General features: G+C 52.5%; 1 pseudogene; it reads left to right on the top strand.

Moving 5' to 3' along the window:
* LOC144932345 (uncharacterized) overlaps positions 1 to 19,152 on the top strand; it is a 32,322-nt pseudogene that overhangs the window by 12,381 nt on the left and 789 nt on the right.

The raw sequence follows: 19,152 nt of genomic DNA, 5'->3' as shown, positions 1-19,152 counted from the left end.
CTTATGAGTTTACTCTCCAACACACCGGTGTACTGAACTCGTAACTTGGCTAACAGTTATGGCATCACATTTACAGCCCCCCCCCCCCTCTCTATTTAGGAACCGAAACAGGAGGATTTATCCATAATTCTTGAATGCCGCCTGATGAGGCTGGTTGTAATCACTGGTAAAAACGTCACAGTACTCGAATTTGTAAATGTTGTGGGTTTACTCTCCGACACGAAAGGTGTGCCGAACTAGCAACTAATTGGCACGTTTTGGTCACGTGACAAACCTTACTAATCGGCCGTGTCGAGTGGTGGTGGCGGATTTAATTACAGGTTTAACGAAACATATTTATGGAAAAAACCCCTCAATTAATTATGGATAATATTGATCGCGAAAGCCCCCTACGCGCTGAACTTGCTTGTTCTCATTTTCCACCCCGACACATTCTGGAGCTCCATTCTCACAGATGATTGTTCACACATACCCGCATCTTGAATGGGTTCTGCGGCTGGTGTCACCTCGGCAAGATATTTCTCGTGAAATCCAGAACTGTCATCGCCACGTAAATGTTCTTGTCCCTTGCAACGTGAGAGATGACTGCAGAATTTGGGAGGCCTTCATCCGGCAGTGGATTGACCATGGCCAATGACGACGATGATCACGATGAACTTTGGTTGCAAATGCTGCTCTTTAAATATGTTAAATGTGGAGCAAACAGTGGAAGCAATATCCATTGATCATCGATTAGCACGATTGGGTATAAAGAAGTTCAACATGTAACATACATCACCAGCCGTGATCCATCCACTGCTGGATGAAGCCCTCCCCAATCTGTTGCCATCTCTCAACTCTGCGATGCAATGAAATGTGCATTTGTCCTATTACTGTAATAAAATAACATTTGCTCTATGCCCTCTCTTGGCAGGAGTAAAAACAACACAACCAAGACGGTACATGAGGTGTCACTCTAGGAGGATGTCATTCCCCCGAACCTCTGATTAGCACGGTCGGCAACGTATGGTGCGAAAGAAGTTCATCATGCACACTTACATGACGAAGTGTTTTCGATTGGAACGATTGCCAGTGATTTTTTTGTTTTTTTTTAGGATCTGCTCTCAACAGTCAAAATGTTCGAAAATATATATTTACATGATGTCCCCGATGATTTAGGAAATTACCCATAAGGATAATTCTATACCAAGCTTGATGCTTTATTCTCCGCACGCCCGCTTCATGAAATGTTTGGAAGACGTCAGCAGAGGCCACGATTGCCACGACAACTCGCCATCACTTCCTTGCTTCTGCCCTGATGTGAACGACCAATTTTCTTTAAGCTCACGCCTTTCAAATAAAAGAGTAATATGCTAACGGGAAAAAAAATAAACGTGCACGTTGTGAGATTCAACGATTCGGATTCAACGCTAATATTTGTGTTACAGTTTGTTAAAAATGTATGAATACATCTGTAAGCAGTTTACTATCTGCACAAAAGTACAAATATGCAGCATTTGCATTTTTTTTCGTTCTGCAAATAAAATGTACTTCCTCCGGAGCGCATAATAAAAACAGACGTGCCATGATTTTGCTTGTGCAGCAGCAACGACCTGATGTATAGTTTTAATACCATTGGTCATCTGTGAAAAAGAGCTTCACAGCTCGTCAGATTTCTCCAGGATGAATAAAGACTGATTATGAATAAGTGTGTATGTCGGTACGTTCGTGCGCATGTATGCATGCTGAACTTCTTTCGCGCCGTACGTAGCCAACGGCGCTCATCGGCGGTATACGCCTGAGAACAAATCACGAGATCTCCCCCGCGAATGTAGCCACGAATGAGCACCCGTGGTTGCACAGACTCCTCGATTTGTTCGCTGCGAGGGAGGGCGCGCGGCCGCGTAGGGGGGTCCACGTGTTCCACACACACGCGTGTTCCACACACACGCGTGTTCCACACACACGCGTGTTCCACACACACGCGTGTTCCACACACACGCGTGTTCCACACACACGCGTGTTCCACACACACGCGTGTTTCACACACACGCGTGTTTCACACACACGCGTGTTTCACACACACGCGTTCCACACACACACGCGTTCCACACACACACGTGTTCCACACACACACGTGTTCCACACACACACGTGTTCCACACACACACGTGTTCCACACACACACGTGTTCCACACACGCGTGTTCCACACACACGTGTTTCACACACACGCGTGTTCCACACACACGCGTGTTCCACACACACGCGTGTTCCACACACACGCGTGTTCCACACACACGCGTGTTCCACACACACGCGTGTTCCACACACACACGCGTTGCACACACGCGTTCCACCCGCGGCGAGACGGGGGCTGATTTGCATGCAGAAAGAAGCACGGCTTTTGGTGGGGGGAGGGGGCCCTGAGCAGTGGTTCGCTGATGGCATCAGGGGGGCTCCATATCAACACGAACGACTCCTATTTCCCAGTGTTTGCTGGCAATAAAGCCAGATGTATTGCGCCGAGCCATCGGGCTGCATCTCCCAGGCCCGCTCGCTGTCTAACACCGCTTCCCTTTGGAGAACGGCTCAAAGCAGTCTTGTTTTTACGACAATCGACTCGTTGGCCGGCTGCGTGGACCGTGGAGGGTGCACGCGGCGTTTGAAGGAATATCTGGGGAGTATGCAGCTCGACTCAAAGCTTCCTTTGTTCGTCAAGACGTCGTCGTAACAATGGGTCATTTTGGACTCTGGCAATGCCATTCCTCACTCAGGCCGGCATGCATTTGCGGGTGGGGTTCGAGTAGCAGTCCCTCGGCCAATCTGCCGAGTAAAGGAAATACGAGGCCATCGCTCGTGTTATCAGACACAGAATGTTCATTTATGACTGCAGGAATCCGATGAGCTATGAAGCGATCTTTCATAGATGTTCAGTAGGGGCGGGTCAGAGCGTTATAAGAACAAACAATACATAACACGATAGGAGTGCAAAGTATAGGAAGGGTAGGCAAATCACTCAAAGAATATGCAAGTCAAACGAAACTCATTAATTTTAGCAGGTAAAGCCCACTAAGCTATTAGCGTCTTTTTCAGATGCGACCTGGTCACAAATGATAGCTCAACGAAGTGGCTTATCATGTGGACATTTATAGCAGCCAAATAATCTAAATAATCTAAACGCGTGTTTCTAAATGGTGTAGCACATATCGGGAGACGTCCAGTGAAAGAACGCTATCCATTTCAAAACCTTGACACTGATGTTTAAGACGATGAACTTGCACCTCGCTTGTCTCATGGAGCTCATTATTCCATACAGGTCATCACCAACACGACGATCCGCAGACTGCAACCTCCTGGTGGTCCCGCCAAGCTGTCTCGCTGCAGCCCCGGAGAGAGATTGTATCAAATGAGCTCTGACATCGTGCAACCAACTCCCGCTACATACTTTGGTGATTTCATTCTTTGGGTTGAGAGGCCTCAAAAACATAACTCTTTTTTAAGCGAGGAAGGTGGTTTAACTCAAAATTTGTGATAGGCAGTCTCATGCTCCACATGTGATATTTGAGTTTGGCACGATGATGTATGACGGAGATTATTTTTTTGTAAGGCTTATGAGAAGGGGACACGCGATAAATGATCGAATGCACCTTGAATCATATTTCGAGTGCGGTATGATGAATGATTCATAGGCTTATTCTAAGACACCTTGGGTAGAGTGGTTCTTCCACAAATGTTAAAAACAAATGAGATTCATGATATAACAATTACTTTATGAGATATCACGTCGTTGCCAGAGGATGTTTGAAACTACGCGCGAGTTAAAACATGCCACGTTGAGCCAGTGGCTCATGCACCTCCTCCCAAAGCCATTCGCCGGTCACTGTAACTACGTGGACGCTTCATCATCGGGGCCGTGCGGTAATCGGTGAGGCCAACTGCATTCGTGTCCCTCTGACAAAATGAAAACCAAAGTCGCTTGGCAGTGGCTTTGGCATGTTTGACATGAGCCATGGACATCTGTGAAAAATAGCTTCATAGCTCATCGGATTCCTCCAGTCTAAAATAAATATTCGAATAAAGATTTTTAAATGGGGGCCACACGTAAAATTTTTCACGCTCCCCCCCACCCCAACCCTTCGTATCTTGGGGTCGCTTATTGAAGGCTTTGCAGTGGCGAGATGTTAACTACCTCGCCTGGTATACAGGAGGTCGTGGATTCGATCCCGACCACGACGACTGCTGTATATTTGAAGTTTGCGTGGATTTTCCTCCGGGTCCTTCGGGTTTTTCCGCCACATTTACAATCAACATCACGGCGTTGAGAGTATTTGGCTGCTGTAAATTTGCACGTGATGAGAAGCAACTTTGTTGACCTATCATTTGTGGCCATGTAGCTTCTGCAAAATAGGTAGTGGGCCTTACCTGGTAAAATAAAAAAAAATTAAAGTTTAGTTTAGTTGAACTGCCTCCTCACTCAACGGCGACATCACCGCCTCTTATTCTTGACAAACTCAACTTCCTTTAGCTCCCTTGATATCTGCGCTCATCATTGCACTCTCACTTTTCTCTCACGTTCTTCGCCGTAACATCGACTGCGTCAAAGTTGTCACGCGATGTCTGACAGGAGGCAATGTAGCCAAAAAGTTAGGTGTTATGTGGTGTCCCAAGGGTCAATACCCTTTGGAATAGCCGTTAACTCAACGACTAAACAAGCTCTGTTATTTTTTTCACAAAGTCTGGTGATATCAGATGGAAGATAAAACGTACACGAACGCACGCACGAGACTTTGTACATCGGCATCACAAATACAGCGATTGGAAATCTGGAACGACCTCCTGTGCAATCCAAGTATAATCTCAAGGCCAATTCCAGCGATAGTGAAATTCTATGCAAATATCTTATCTCCAACACTACTTTGGACCTAACCTTGCCAACTGACGCTTATAATTTCCCCCGTTCACCAAAAAAATATATTCCGTGCCGTTCCCGCAAAAACACCTAAAACGTTTATTGGGAAAAGTGAGGGCAGATTTCCTCCCATGCAGTGCAAGGTAGAAGTTGTTGGGTATGGGCGAGGGCGATGCTGGCGCTGGGAGCAGAGCGGGGATCGGGGCGCTGGCTCCTGGCACTCGCGCTCTGCGTCGCGTGGTCGGGATCGAGCGCGCTGCCGTCGCACAGAGAGCAGCGGCAGAAGCTGCTGCTCGTCTCGTTCGACGGATTCCGCTGGGACTACGACACGGACGTGGACACCCCGAACCTGGACCACCTGCGCACCATCGGGGTCGCGGCGCGATGGAGACGTCACTTTTGTCGATAACACTGCCCTGAGCGAGGCAACATTACGAGCTGGCTTTTTTTTTAGCCAACGGCTCTTCACCATCATCATCACCATCAAACTCCGTGGGCAGAAATCCCGTAGGTGTCCACCGCAACGTGTGTCAGTTGTTTCCACTTCCCCTTTATCCCGTGCCAACATGCTGAGGCTATGCCGCATCTCTCTGGCACCAATCTCTTACGCCATCCAGCCATTCGCTCCAGGCTCTTCCTCCTCTTCTTCCAGTTCCCACCATTATTCCCATCATTACAATGTTGGTGTTCCTATCGCTCTCCATCCTGCATATTGTACGTGCCTAAACACGCTCAGTTTCATACTCTTTGGTTCTTTCGGTTAAGTCACGTAGGTAGAAATATTTTATTTATTTTTATTTTATTTGTATTTAATATTTATTCTTCCCACGTGACTTTACCGACAGAATCAAAGAGTATGGATTCCTGCAGTCACGAAAGCTTCAAATCAAGATTAAGCTCAGTTTCCTTCTCATTACCACTTGCATCAAGTCCTCTGCTATGTTCAGCCTCTTTCTCACGTCTACGTTTGTCACTCTTCGTGTCCGACTAAGATTTAGCATCCTCCTCTTCATCATAGCAACACAAATATGTGATAAGGTTTACGTTTCTAATTAGTCCAATTTTAAAACTACCCACAACAACGCACTCTCGATAAATACTGGTCTGTGAATTAGTTGGCTTTCCGAGCCACGAATATATGGGCAATGTGCTTGCTAGTTACGCAGAAAGACGTTTTATTACCATTATTAGAGTCTGTCCTTTAACGCGGTAGTTGCGTTCCTGAAAAACACCGCATTATTGAAAAATCACATTAATATTTTTTTAAAAATGTATAATATAGGGTCAAGCAAGTCGGCGATAACACGTGAGATGCGTACGCAGGCTGAACAAAGACTGAGGCGCATGGACAACTTTTAGAAGAATGCAGCAGCATCCCAGTGCCTTGTGTGATGCTACGCCGATTCAGCTGTACGGCCGCTTGTTCCTTCTCGTAGTTGCGTTCACTCAATCGCCTTCTATCCAGCTCGCATCCGCGTTATAAAAAATGCGTTCCCAAATACATGCAGCGCGTTATATCCAGTTCGCGTCACGAAAACACGCGGCGTTGCAGCAGAACTGACAGCATTATATATGTAAAGTCGGGATGTCGCGTTCCTGAAGAATTGATGCTGTTGTCGTAAACGATGCTCCCGCTGTCAAGCGTCAGTACGCGAATATGACTGGTTGACGTATGCGTGTGTGTGTGCGTGCATGTGCGTGTGTGTGCGCGTGTGTGCGCGTGTGTGTGCCTGGGGAACGGTAGTGTAGCGGTTAGCGCGCTGAACTAGTAAACCTGGAGACCCGAGTTCGATTCCCGCTCACGGCCAACGCCAGTGACGATTATCTGAACCGGTCATGGACCTCCCCTAGGTCGACTCAGCCTCAAATGAGTACCTGGTGCGGTGTGTAAATATCGCCACTGGGGAGACAAAGGCGGCCCGGCGTGGTGCTGGCCACCCACCCACTTCGTATGCCGTGCCGGCCTTCGTAGGTGCTTGCAAAACAGCACTTGCCCCGACAATCTTTTCAGGCTATGCGGGGGACCTTTATCTTTGTCTGTGTGCGCCGCGCGTACATGGAGACACCCGGAGTCTCACGGCGTCGTTCACAATTTGCTGCTCGATCCGTAGAACCTGAGAAAAACGCAGCATCCAGGCGACGCAGCTGCGCTCTGAGTGGTGGAACCCAAGGGTGGCACAGTCGGGTTTTTACAATCGGGTTTAATTGTCTTTTTATATTAAACCCGATCATCTGAGATTGGGAGAAATCCGGTTTAATTGGTTCTAATTGCAGAACCGCACTTCGCCAACTTCTCAACGATGGGCTTCATCCATTCCAAGCCAAGGAACTCACTGGCGCCCACGATTGTGGAGAAGCTCGTGTTCATCAAGACCAACCTGCCCATTCTACGACTACCCCGTGCCCGATGGCCCCGAGTACGATAGCAGCACCGACGAGGAAGCAGCCTAAGCCTTGGATCAGAGTTTCGTATTCATTAAACCAGGTTTTAATTCCCCCGAAATCGGGTTTAATTGTATTAAAGAAAAAACCCAATGCCTGCCGCTGGAAAAATCGGGTTTTTTCCACCCATGGTGGAACCTCCCCATCTGGATCACGGCGCAGAAGCAGGCCTCTTTGGACGCCGTGGGCACGCGTGTTTGTAGTAGGGGTACCGCGGTGGCTCGGAGATGTTAATTACCTCGCCTGGTGTACATGAGGTCGTGGGATCGATCCCGACCGTGACGCCTGCTGCTGTATATTTGTAGTTTGTATGTCTATCTCCACGTGGTCGCATTGATTTTTCTCCAGTTCCTCCGGTTTTTTCCCTGCACATTTATAATAAACACGCGTTTAGAGCATTTCGCTGCTGTTATAAATTTCCATGTGACAAGCCACTTCGTTGAGCTATCATTTGTGGCCAGGTCACTTCTGAGAAAGAGCTATATAGTTATATATATCGGACACCGATGTGGATTCTTGAATGTTTTCTTCATCATCATCATCATCATCGGCCATGATCAATCCACTGCTGGATGAAGGCCTTCCTTAAGCCGTCAATATCTCTCACCGGGCTGCGATGGAACGATCCCGCTAGCACCTACGCACGAGCTGATATAATCATTCCTCATTCCATCCCTGCCGTGGACTTCCACCACTTGAGCGGGTTCTCTCCTTTAGCTGCTACTCCCATCATTAGTCTTCACCATCGGCCCACATTCCTCGTCGCGACGTGGGCCCGCTTTAGTACATTATAATTACGGCCTTTTTTTCAATCTAGTGCTGGGTGAGGGCCTTCCCAGGCCTTGCACGCCATAGGGTTCAGTGCTACATAATCCAATGCCGTACAACGCGGCAATTGATTTTCTTTTTTTACGCTGCCCTCTAGCCCCACAATAGCCTATGCATTGTGGACAACAATCCAAACTCAACTCTGTTCGGTACATTCCAGGTAATCTCGTCAGAGGTTCACCGCGGTGGACACAAATAGAGGCCACGCGTTAGTAACGGATCTCTCTGTTGTCTTCCTGCAGGGCCTGAAGACCGGCTCGTTCCACTTCCCCAGCGGAGCTGCCACGTACTCCGGGCAGACTCCGTCCAAGGCCGTGGCGGAAGCGGACGATCATCCGAACAGCAACGTGACCGAGTGGCTCCTCAACATTGACATCGTCATGGACTGGTTCGTCAAGGACGGCCTCGACTTCGTGGGCCTGTACTGCGGCGAGCCGGACTCCACGGGCCACAAGTATGGACCAGAGACGGAAGAGCGGCGCGGCAATTGTGAAAGAGGTGGACGAGACCATCGGCTTCCTGGTGGAGGCCATCGAGAGGAGCGGCCTGAAGGACACTCTCAATGTAAAGCTGTCAAATTACATCAACTTCACAATGGACCTCAAGTTTGACCTGGTGGACTACGGACCGTCCGGCATGCTTCTGCCCAAGGAAGGGAAGGAGGAGACGGTGTACCAGAACCTGAAGGGTGCCCACGCGCACCTGCATGTTTATAAGAAGGAAGAGTTCCCAGAGCGCTTTCACTACCGCAACAATGAGCGCATCCTGCCCATCTTGATGTACAGAGACCCTGGCTACGTGGTCAAGGTTGAGTATTCGCACCAAACGCGACATCTTACGCGACTGCCAGCATAGTTATCCGTATAAATATATAGAAACATCCAGGTCTGTCATTCTGTCACTCTGTCATTCTGTGACTCTGTCATTGTGTAATTAACGCGGCATGGATTGGTTGAAGTGCGTCACGTGACCGAGAGCAAGCAGCCAACTAGAGGGGCGCCCCTCACAAACATGTACGCCCCCCAGGTGATGTTGCACCGTAGTACGGCGCTGTGGGCAGCTGATCTGCCACCATGCTCACAGGGGTGGGGGCTGAGGGGGAGGGGACCCCCCCCCCCTCCATAAGACCCCTTAAGATAAGAGCCTTCCACCCCCCCCCCCCCCGTGACCGGAGGTTGACACACCAGAGCCCCCAGGGGTGGGGGCTTAGGGCGAGGGCGACCCCCCCCCCCCCAACATTTCCAAAGACCCCTTAAGATAACACCTTGAAAATAATCCTAACAGTTCTTTCAGTGAGTAATACGTCATAGCTCTTAGAAGTTAATGTAAATAGCACAACTAAAGTTTAAATATATTTTCATTCATTCACATTAAAGTTACATCGTCAAAAAAGGTTTTTTAGAGTGAAAGTTTTAAGTCAAAGCCGCGTAAAACCGCTCTTATTCGACTTATTGAAAGTCCTCAAGTACAGCAAAGCCGTTCGCGTTATTTTTACAGCACTTTCCAATAATACTTTTCAATAATACTTTTGACGGTAAAACACACGTGCACTACACACACATCTATTACGTACGGACATATACACACGTTTCTAATTACATTAGTACTGCAGTTTTTTTGGTGCTTAAATCCACTGCTGGATGAAGGCCCACCGCATGCTGTGCGAGTGGATCGTAAGGATTTACTTGACCAGTCTGTTGGGGGCCGCCGTAGGCTGTGGTTGTTCGGGGGCGCCCCCCAACAACCTAGTAATAAATAAACAAATATTATATTATATAAGTGAAGTATTGGAAAATGACGGCAGGAAACTCCTTGACGGGAACACACTTCTTTTATTAAATCCTGACCTATAACAATACAACGCGTGGCCTCTCTTCCTCACAATGCGCTTCTCTTGACTCTGGATTCTGTGCTGCCGGCTCTCTGTGCCTCGTGTAGACTCCGCGCCTCGGCTACACTCCTCTCTCGCCTCGTGTAGACTCTGCGCCTCTGCTACACTCTCCACTCGCCTCGTGTAGACTTTGCATCTCTCTCTCTGGCTACACCGTATGCATACTCGGCTCGTGTAGACCTTTCTCTCTCGCTGGCTACACCGTATGCATACTCGGCTCGTGCAGACCGTTCTCTCTCGCTGGCTACACACTATACATCACTCAGCTCGTGTAGACCGTTCTCTCTCGCTGGCTACACACTACACATTACTCAGCTCGTGTAGACCGTTCTATCTCGCTGGCTACACACTATACATTACTCAGCTCGTGTAGACCGTTCTATCTCGCTGGCTACACACTATACATTACTCAGCTCGTGTAGACCGTTCTCTCTCGCTGGCTACACACTACACATTACTCAGCTCGTGTAGACCGTTCTATCTCGCTGGCTACACACTATACATTACTCAGCTCGTGTAGACCGTTCTATCTCGCTGGCTACACACTATACATTACTCAGCTCGTGTAGACCGTTCTATCTCGCTGGCTACACACTTATACCTTACTCTCCTCTACTCTCCATTACTCTCCTCTCCGGGCTCTATCTCTGCACCTTCGTCTTCATTCTTAGATGGTTCCACTTCTGCCCCTGCTCCTCTGTGCATCACCTTATATACCCCTTCTTCCCGGGAGACGGAGCGGATGCGGACCTCAACGTCGGCACCGCTCCTCAGTTACCCAATCCCCACGCGCTATCCCTACGATCCGGTTCCGCTCAGCGCGTGTTTCCACTCCCCGACCAATCACACCGCGCTGCTACCCGATCACTCCCTCTGGGCGCGTCACCGGCACACAGCCAATCAGCAGCACTACCCCCACCCGCGCACTGACGCCTGCTCCTCCCCGTCAGCGCGCGTCACCACACACACACCCGTACATACGCGCTGGCACACGACATATACACCCAGCGCGTATCACCACTACATCACCCCCTCCCACATAGCTCGCAGCCGGCCCGGCTGCTAACAACAACCAACCGCGACGATAAAACGACAACCAACAAAAAAAAACCCCGTAACCCCCCGAGTGTGCCCCGTAACATAACACAACAACAACAACAACAAGAATAACTATGTACAGATTGACAATGAACCCGAAAAGTCAACAATAACACGATACGAGCAAATTCGAAACGAACGCGCCCCACGTCCCTGCGACTACACGCAGTGACGAGGCGCTCCAACTGCCCCGACTCCTCACGAGGCAGGTCATGCAAAGTAGCACGACCTGGCGCGAGTCCGTCTGGCTGGTCCATCGTATGGGGCGGGACACTGACGACCGTCCGGCGGTTCCAGCTGCTCCAGACGGCGCGGAACGGGCCTGAAAGGGCCGGCCCCGCCGCGGAGATCCGGCCGCCGGTGATCGGCAGCTGTCAGTTCCGAGACACCTGGGAGCAGATCAGGCGAAAATACGTGTGGATCAGGCAGAGACATTTCCCCCTCTGGGTCGCCGGTCACGTCACACGCCCGGCCATCACGACACAAGGGGAGGCCATATGGAGGCGAGAACGGTTTCAGTCGGGAGGGATTTAGCCTGACCGGCGCCGCATCGCCCGTTTCAATGTGATGGTGCAACAAATCCGTGCACCCAATGTCATACTTATGTTTACTGAATACATCAGAGAATTCAATGAGCAACTCGCGCAGCGCACCCAACTGCGCCGCCGACAAATCGTCCGAGGCGGCCCATAACGAATGGACCCACTCAAGGTCTTCCCTTGGCTCTGGATTCTGTGCTGCCGGCTCTCTGTGCCTCGTGTAGACTCCGCGCCTCGGCTACACTCCTCTCTCGCCTCGTGTAGACTCTGCGCCTCTGCTACACTCTCCACTCGCCTCGTGTAGACTTTGCATCTCTCTCTCTGGCTACACCGTATGCATACTCGGCTCGTGTAGACCTTTCTCTCTCGCTGGCTACACCGTATGCATACTCGGCTCGTGCAGACCGTTCTCTCTCGCTGGCTACACACTATACATCACTCAGCTCGTGTAGACCGTTCTCTCTCGCTGGCTACACACTACACATTACTCAGCTCGTGTAGACCGTTCTATCTCGCTGGCTACACACTATACATTACTCAGCTCGTGTAGACCGTTCTATCTCGCTGGCTACACACTATACATTACTCAGCTCGTGTAGACCGTTCTCTCTCGCTGGCTACACACTACACATTACTCAGCTCGTGTAGACCGTTCTATCTCGCTGGCTACACACTATACATTACTCAGCTCGTGTAGACCGTTCTCTCTCGCTGGCTACACACTACACATTACTCAGCTCGTGTAGACCGTTCTATCTCGCTGGCTACACACTATACATTACTCAGCTCGTGTAGACCGTTCTATCTTGCTGGCTACACACTATACATTACTCAGCTCGTGTAGACCGTTCTATCTCGCTGGCTACACACTTATACCTTACTCTCCTCTACTCTCCATTACTCTCCTCTCCGGGCTCTATCTCTGCACCTTCGTCTTCATTCTTAGATGGTTCCACTTCTGCCCCTGCTCCTCTGTGCATCACCTTATATACCCCTTCTTCCCGGGAGACGGAGCGGATGCGGACCTCAACGTCGGCACCGCTCCTCAGTTACCCAATCCCCACGCGCTATCCCTACGATCCGGTTCCGCTCAGCGCGTGTTTCCACTCCCCGACCAATCACACCGCGCTGCTACCCGATCACTCCCTCTGGGCGCGTCACCGGCACACAGCCAATCAGCAGCACTACCCCCACCCGCGCACTGACGCCTGCTCCTCCCCGTCAGCGCGCGTCACCACACACACACCCGTACATACGCGCTGGCACACGACATATACACCCAGCGCGTATCACCACTACATAAGTATATAAGCACACCTTTTACAAGCAGTTCTGATGTATGCTTGATATGCTTAAATTACAATGGTGGGGGGAAGGAAATGGGTTACTTCTGATATAAGCACAGCTGTTCATGCTTAAAAGTGGTGTGCCTATATCCTGTTCTCGTAAGCTGCAGCAGGATTCGCCTGGTTTCTATTGGTATCAGCATCACACTCAATGGGACGCAAATAAATTGGTTCACTAACGGGTGGGGATCTCATGTTGTTAAAGTGTTTAAAATGATACTTAAAGCAATGCAGTCCCCTATGAATGAAAGCCAATTTCCAGATTTCTAGCCCTTCTAGAACACCATAAGAATGCACACCAGTTGCTCAGACAGTCACAATCATCTTCCCTGTATTGGACGTGGTATAATTCTGATACAATTTTGAAACGGCAGGACAGTACGTGTCAAATGTAGTGGTTTGAAATCCACCCATGTTGTCTGCACAACCATTTTATCCCGCAATCGCTCGGCATCAGTGGTGCATCTGTAATGTAGTAACTCGGCGGGAGACGACTTCACGGGTAACACACTCTTTATTTTATCAAACTCGTTCACAGGTGACTAACACCTACTTTGTATCTCGGGTGACAAACACCCACTTAGTATCTCGGGTGACAAACACCCACTTAGTATCTCGGGTGACAAACACCCACTTAGCTACTTGGCGACTAACGCCCACTGAGCTACTCGGATGACCAACATCCACTTAGTATCTCGGGTGACAAACACCCACTTAGCTACTCGGCGACTAACGCCACTGAGCTACTCGGATGACCAACATCCACTTAGCTACTCGGCGACTAACGCCCCTGAGCTACTCGGGACACTCCCTGCCCGGGGTATCCGTCTCGACTGTGGGTCCCCAGCCCGACCCACGGGGGCATCGGACCCCGGGTCCCACAGCCTCGCCTCCGAGCCACACAGGGCCCCGGTCCCCACAAGGACGGCGGGACTAGGGGTCTCGTGGCACTAGGTCTTCAGCTCCGTCTTCGGGTCTTCAACTGGGTAACTCTCCCTCCCCGAGTGCTCTCGCGCGTCCCCCTTTATACCCCACCTGCGGACGTCGCTGCGAGCACCCACTTATTCGACCAATCGCTGGGCGCTGGCTACGATCCTCTTTTCCCACATCTCATCGTGCCTCACCACCCACGCCGCGCCGCCCTGTCATCTCTCCCTCCCGGCGCGCGCGTCCACACCACGCCCACAACGCGTGCCCAACCCCGCACCCCGCGCCGCCCCGTGATCCATCACTGTCACAGTCGGCGCACGTCAATACCACCACTACATCACCCCCTACCACATAGCTCGCAGCCGACCCGGCTGCTATAAAAATATACAAACCCCCTGTGTGCCCCGTAACACAACACAACAACTAACGTAACAACACAACACGACGCGAACACTACCACCCGCAACCATCAACCAATGCCACCGCTACAATAGAACAATATATACAAACCGGCGAGTGACAATAGCAATGTGTATGCAGAAAGGAAAATAAATGGAAATTTTTTTTTTTTCTTTCGACTCGTGCAGTGTCCCATCCTTTCCGAGCGTCCCTACAACGGGACATTACCCCGGCAGAGGGGAACACCGGGCGAGCTCGGTGTTGAGAAAAAAACGTCTTCATGAAAATTGTTGTGCCCTAGCCCGAGTCCGCCTTGCCGGTCCGTCGTACGGCACCAGACGCGGTTGAACGTCCGGTGGTGCCAGCGGTTCAGAAAGACATCGGCCAGGCACCGAGGACCCGTGCGTGCCGCGGGGTTCAGGCTCCCGACGGTTAGCAGCCGTCAAGCCCGAGGCACCTGGGGGTGGGTCAGGTGGAAACACGTGAGGAGCAGCCTGTGACACCTCCCTCCCCGAGTCGACGGTCACATCACACGCCCGGTCGTTACGGCACAGAACGGGGTCACACGGTGCCGTATAGGGCTTCAGTCGGGAGGGGTGCACGTACCAACGGCGTTTTTCCCATTTAATCTGTATACTCTGGGGTCGTGCAACCCGCACAATTTCCACCGGTCCCCTCCAAGGTCTCAACAACTTGGGGGACGTAGCCAACGGTGCATGTGGACAATGCAGCCAGGCCTTATCGCCTGGTTTCCAATCATGCGTATGCACCCTCCGCTCATGCAATCTCTCGTTCGCAATTTGCCGCGACCGCGAATTCAACCTTGCCGCCTCCCGCGCTTCAGTCAATTTGGCGATATTAAATTTGATGTGGTCTGCCAATTTAGATTTTGCACGTGGCTGGGAAATCCCCAGTTGGACGTCCATGGCCGGATCGGCCTCCCGCCCATACATAAGAAAAAATGGGGAAAACCCCGTCGCCGCATGAGGGGCCATTCGATAGGCCGCGAGTACCCCCGGCACCTGTAAGTCCCAATCAACCTGATCGTCGCAGACCTGTTGGCACAACATAGACGTAATCGTCCTGTTCAGACGCTCAACCATCCCGTCAGTCTGCGGGTGGTAGGGGGAAGTACGCACTTTCATTGTACCCAACAGGTCGCACACCTCGCGCAACAAACCGCTCGAAAAATTATTTCCTTGATCCGTCAGCAAGCGTTCGGGGGCGCCCTTGTCCAAAACATAACCCTGGACGAAGGCGTCCGCCACCGCTGCAGCCGACTGGTTGGCGAGTGGCCATGCCATGGGCCATCGGGTGAAGTATTCTACGCCAACCAGCAGGAACCTATTTCCCCTCGGTGTAGCAGGAAAGGGCCCCAAGATGTCCAACGCAACCAATTCGTTTGTGCGCGAAACTTGAATGGATTGCAGCAGTGGATTAGCTGGCAATGGTGGCGGTTTTCTTTCGGCGCACCCTACGCATCCCTTAAGAATGTTCGCCACGTCGTTACCCATCCCCGGCCAATAATAGTCTCGCTGGATTAGGGCGAGCGTTTTTTGAAAACCCAGATGCATGAGCCGTTCATGAGCTGCCAGAACGACCTTACCCCGCATAGCAACAGGCACAACGAGCACGTGACCCCGGGACATGTTGTCCCACTTCATCAAAAGGCCCTGTCTGCACACCCAGGAACCGACCCGCGCATCCCCTACCTCGGGAGCGCCAACTTTTCGACGTAGCGTAAGTAGGGAGCTGTCGGACATTTGGAGACGGCCCCACTCAATGAGGGGCAATGACAACAGCGAATCCCTCCCCGTGGGAGCGTCGACTCCCAATTGCACTTTGGACAAGTTAGCAGAACCGGCACACAACGAGTCCAACCACTCTGTCCCCTCATCACTTGGAGGATGCGCCTCGACAGTGAAATCCGCTTGAGACACGAGCCGTTCCTCAACGGGTAGCGGCGCGGCGTGAGCCAGCACCGTTCCCTGCACAATTTCGGCCGGCCGCGACCCCGTATTCAGGACCCTTACGAACGGCTCACTGTCCCCTCTCACCATGGTTTGAGCAACCGCTAAGTCGAGGCCCCTTCTGGCCCTGTTAGACGGCCCCAACGGCCCCCCCTGTGCCACCGCGCCCATCTCGAGTGGCTTCCTCAACCGACGGGGTACCAACATTTTCGATCCCGGGGGCACCCTTACAGTCTGAGTTGCCAGCGCCTGCACCGTCGCACAAACCGTGCGTATTTTGGTAGGGCTCGTCAAGAACGCAAGCCGCCGACCTGACGGAAGCTCAATGCAGGCCTGATCTATGAGAATTTTGATGGGCATTTTGGACAAAAAGTCCATACCTAGCAAACAGGGAACGGCCAGCGATGATGATACAAAAATAGGGCCCGCCAATTTGATGTCACCAATGCAAATAGTCGCCCGAATCTGGCCGATGATCCCCAGGGATCCCCCATTCGCCGCATTAAATGGCACGTCTACTGGCAGAAGGGGTCTACTTTGGACGGGAAGAATGTTATAAATAAGGTCCGAGATGATGGTGGCCGACGCACCCGTGCCAACAAGCACCCGGACCTCAACCCCGTCAATGAAGCCCGTTACCACGGACGACCCGGCCGACGCAGCCACGATCCTGTGGGCCAATTCGGACCACTCGACTGCTTGCGGGCTGCGTACGGACCCCCCTCGCCGAAATGAACCCCCGGCACCCAGCTGCGAACCCCCCACCGCCAAGCGGCGACCCGAATGTGCCGTGTTTGTGGACCGAACGTGTGAGGTGCCGCGACTTGCCGGGTTTTGTTGGGATGACTTGTGGCCCTGGTCGTCGTCCCGACGTGGTCCTGTGGCGCGCTGACGCGGGGCCCGGCACCCGGCTGCGACGTGACCCCGAAGGCCGCAGTTGTAGCAGACGACGGACGTCGTAGGTTTCGGTTGCTCCAGCTTGCGGGGCGAACGTGTGGGCGAACGACCTCCCGTTCTCCACTCCCCCGGACGCGATGCAGCGAAGGCCTGCACCTGCACCGCAGCTGGCTGAGGTTCGGCGATCGTGGCTGCCAGTACCGCGTTCCCCGCCAAATTGCAGACGACCCCCGGCCTGCGTTTGAGGACCTCGTACGCGTGAATGCTCATGGCGATCGCCAGGGAGCAGATATCCATCTCGTCCGCCACATTGATGGGGACCCCCAACTCGTGGGCCAACACCAGCAGCTGCTCCGTCACCATGGCGTCCTTCCCCTCTTTATCCATGCGGGGAAAAGCTGCGTCCGCCAAGGCGAGTAGTGCCGTGCGATAGGCGAGCGTCGTTTCTCCAGCCACCTTCCGCCGATCGTAGAACTGGTGGCGACACGTGGAGGGCGGCCCGAACACCTTCGCCATCAGGTGTAGTGCGGCCTGGAGCATAGAGCGGGACGACCTTGCAGCAGATGTGAAGGCTGCAAGCGCGTCGTCGTCAAGCATCGCTGGCAACGCACGCAGGGCAGTGGTGTCGGACCACCCCGACATCTCCTGATGAGCGAGGAACCTTCGTTGGAAGGCTCCCCAGTCGCCCCCATCCGCCTTGAACGCCGACAGCGCGGGCAATCTTTGCTGGAGGACCCGATCGTCGTCGACGTCGGAGAGATTTTCCCGCGCTCCGCTGTAGTTGTCTAAAATGTCGGCTCGGTTGTCAGGCGCAAAATGGAGAGCTCCGGCGCGCGCTGATGACGTGGGCTGCGCTGCGCGGAGGTGTCCGGCCACGTGGCGTCCGTGTTTCCCGCCAATCAATGGCGGCCCCTCAAAAACGGCGGGAACTTCCAGACTTTTGGCGCGAAGCGCCTTTTGGCGGGATCCCGCCAGCCTCGCTCCTTCCTCCAACCCCGCAGCCGTTTTCTCGCCCGCTGGAACGGAGATCTCGGCCAAGATTGCAGCGGCGGCGAGCAGCAACTCCGCCAACCGGGAGTGTGCGTCTTGGAGGCTGGTGTCGGAGGCAAGCAGAGCGTCGGCCATCACCCCGAGGTGCTGCATCGGCGGCCACTCCTCGTCCTCTACTCCCGAGGTCGGTGTCCCCGGTACGCCGTCGTCATCCCGACCTCGCTCGTGGGTACGGGTAGTCTTCCTTGTGTCCATACTTCTTGAAGATAGGTTTACTTCTGACGCCAGTTGTAATGTAGTAACTCGGCGGGAGACGACTTCACGGGTAACACACTCTTTATTTTATCAAACTCGTTCACAGGTGACTAACACCTACTTTGTATCTCGGGTGACAAACACCCACTTAGTATCTCGGGTGACAAACACCCACTTAGTATCTCGGGTGACAAACACCCACTTAGCTACTTGGCGACTAACGCCCACTGAGCTACTCGGATGACCAACATCCACTTAGTATCTCGGGTGACAAACACCCACTTAGCTACTCGGCGACTAACGCCACTGAGCTACTCGGATGACCAACATCCACTTAGCTACTCGGCGACTAACGCCCCTGAGCTACTCGGGACACTCCCTGCCCGGGGTATCCGTCTCGACTGTGGGTCCCCAGCCCGACCCACGGGGGCGTCGGACCCCGGGTCCCACAGCCTCGCCTCCGAGCCACACAGGGCCCCGGTCCCCACAAGGACGGCGGGACTAGGGGTCTCGTGGCACTAGGTCTTCAGCTCCGTCTTCGGGTCTTCAACTGGGTAACTCTCCCTCCCCGAGTGCTCTCGCGCGTCCCCCTTTATACCCCACCTGCGGACGTCGCTGCGAGCACCCACTTATTCGACCAATCGCTGGGCGCTGGCTACGATCCTCTTTTCCCACAT

Source organism: Lampetra fluviatilis, chromosome 5 (genome assembly GCF_964198595.1).
Source record: "Lampetra fluviatilis chromosome 5, kcLamFluv1.1, whole genome shotgun sequence".
Lineage (NCBI taxonomy): Eukaryota > Metazoa > Chordata > Hyperoartia > Petromyzontiformes > Petromyzontidae > Lampetra > Lampetra fluviatilis.
This window is presented reverse-complemented; position numbering and strand designations above follow the sequence as displayed.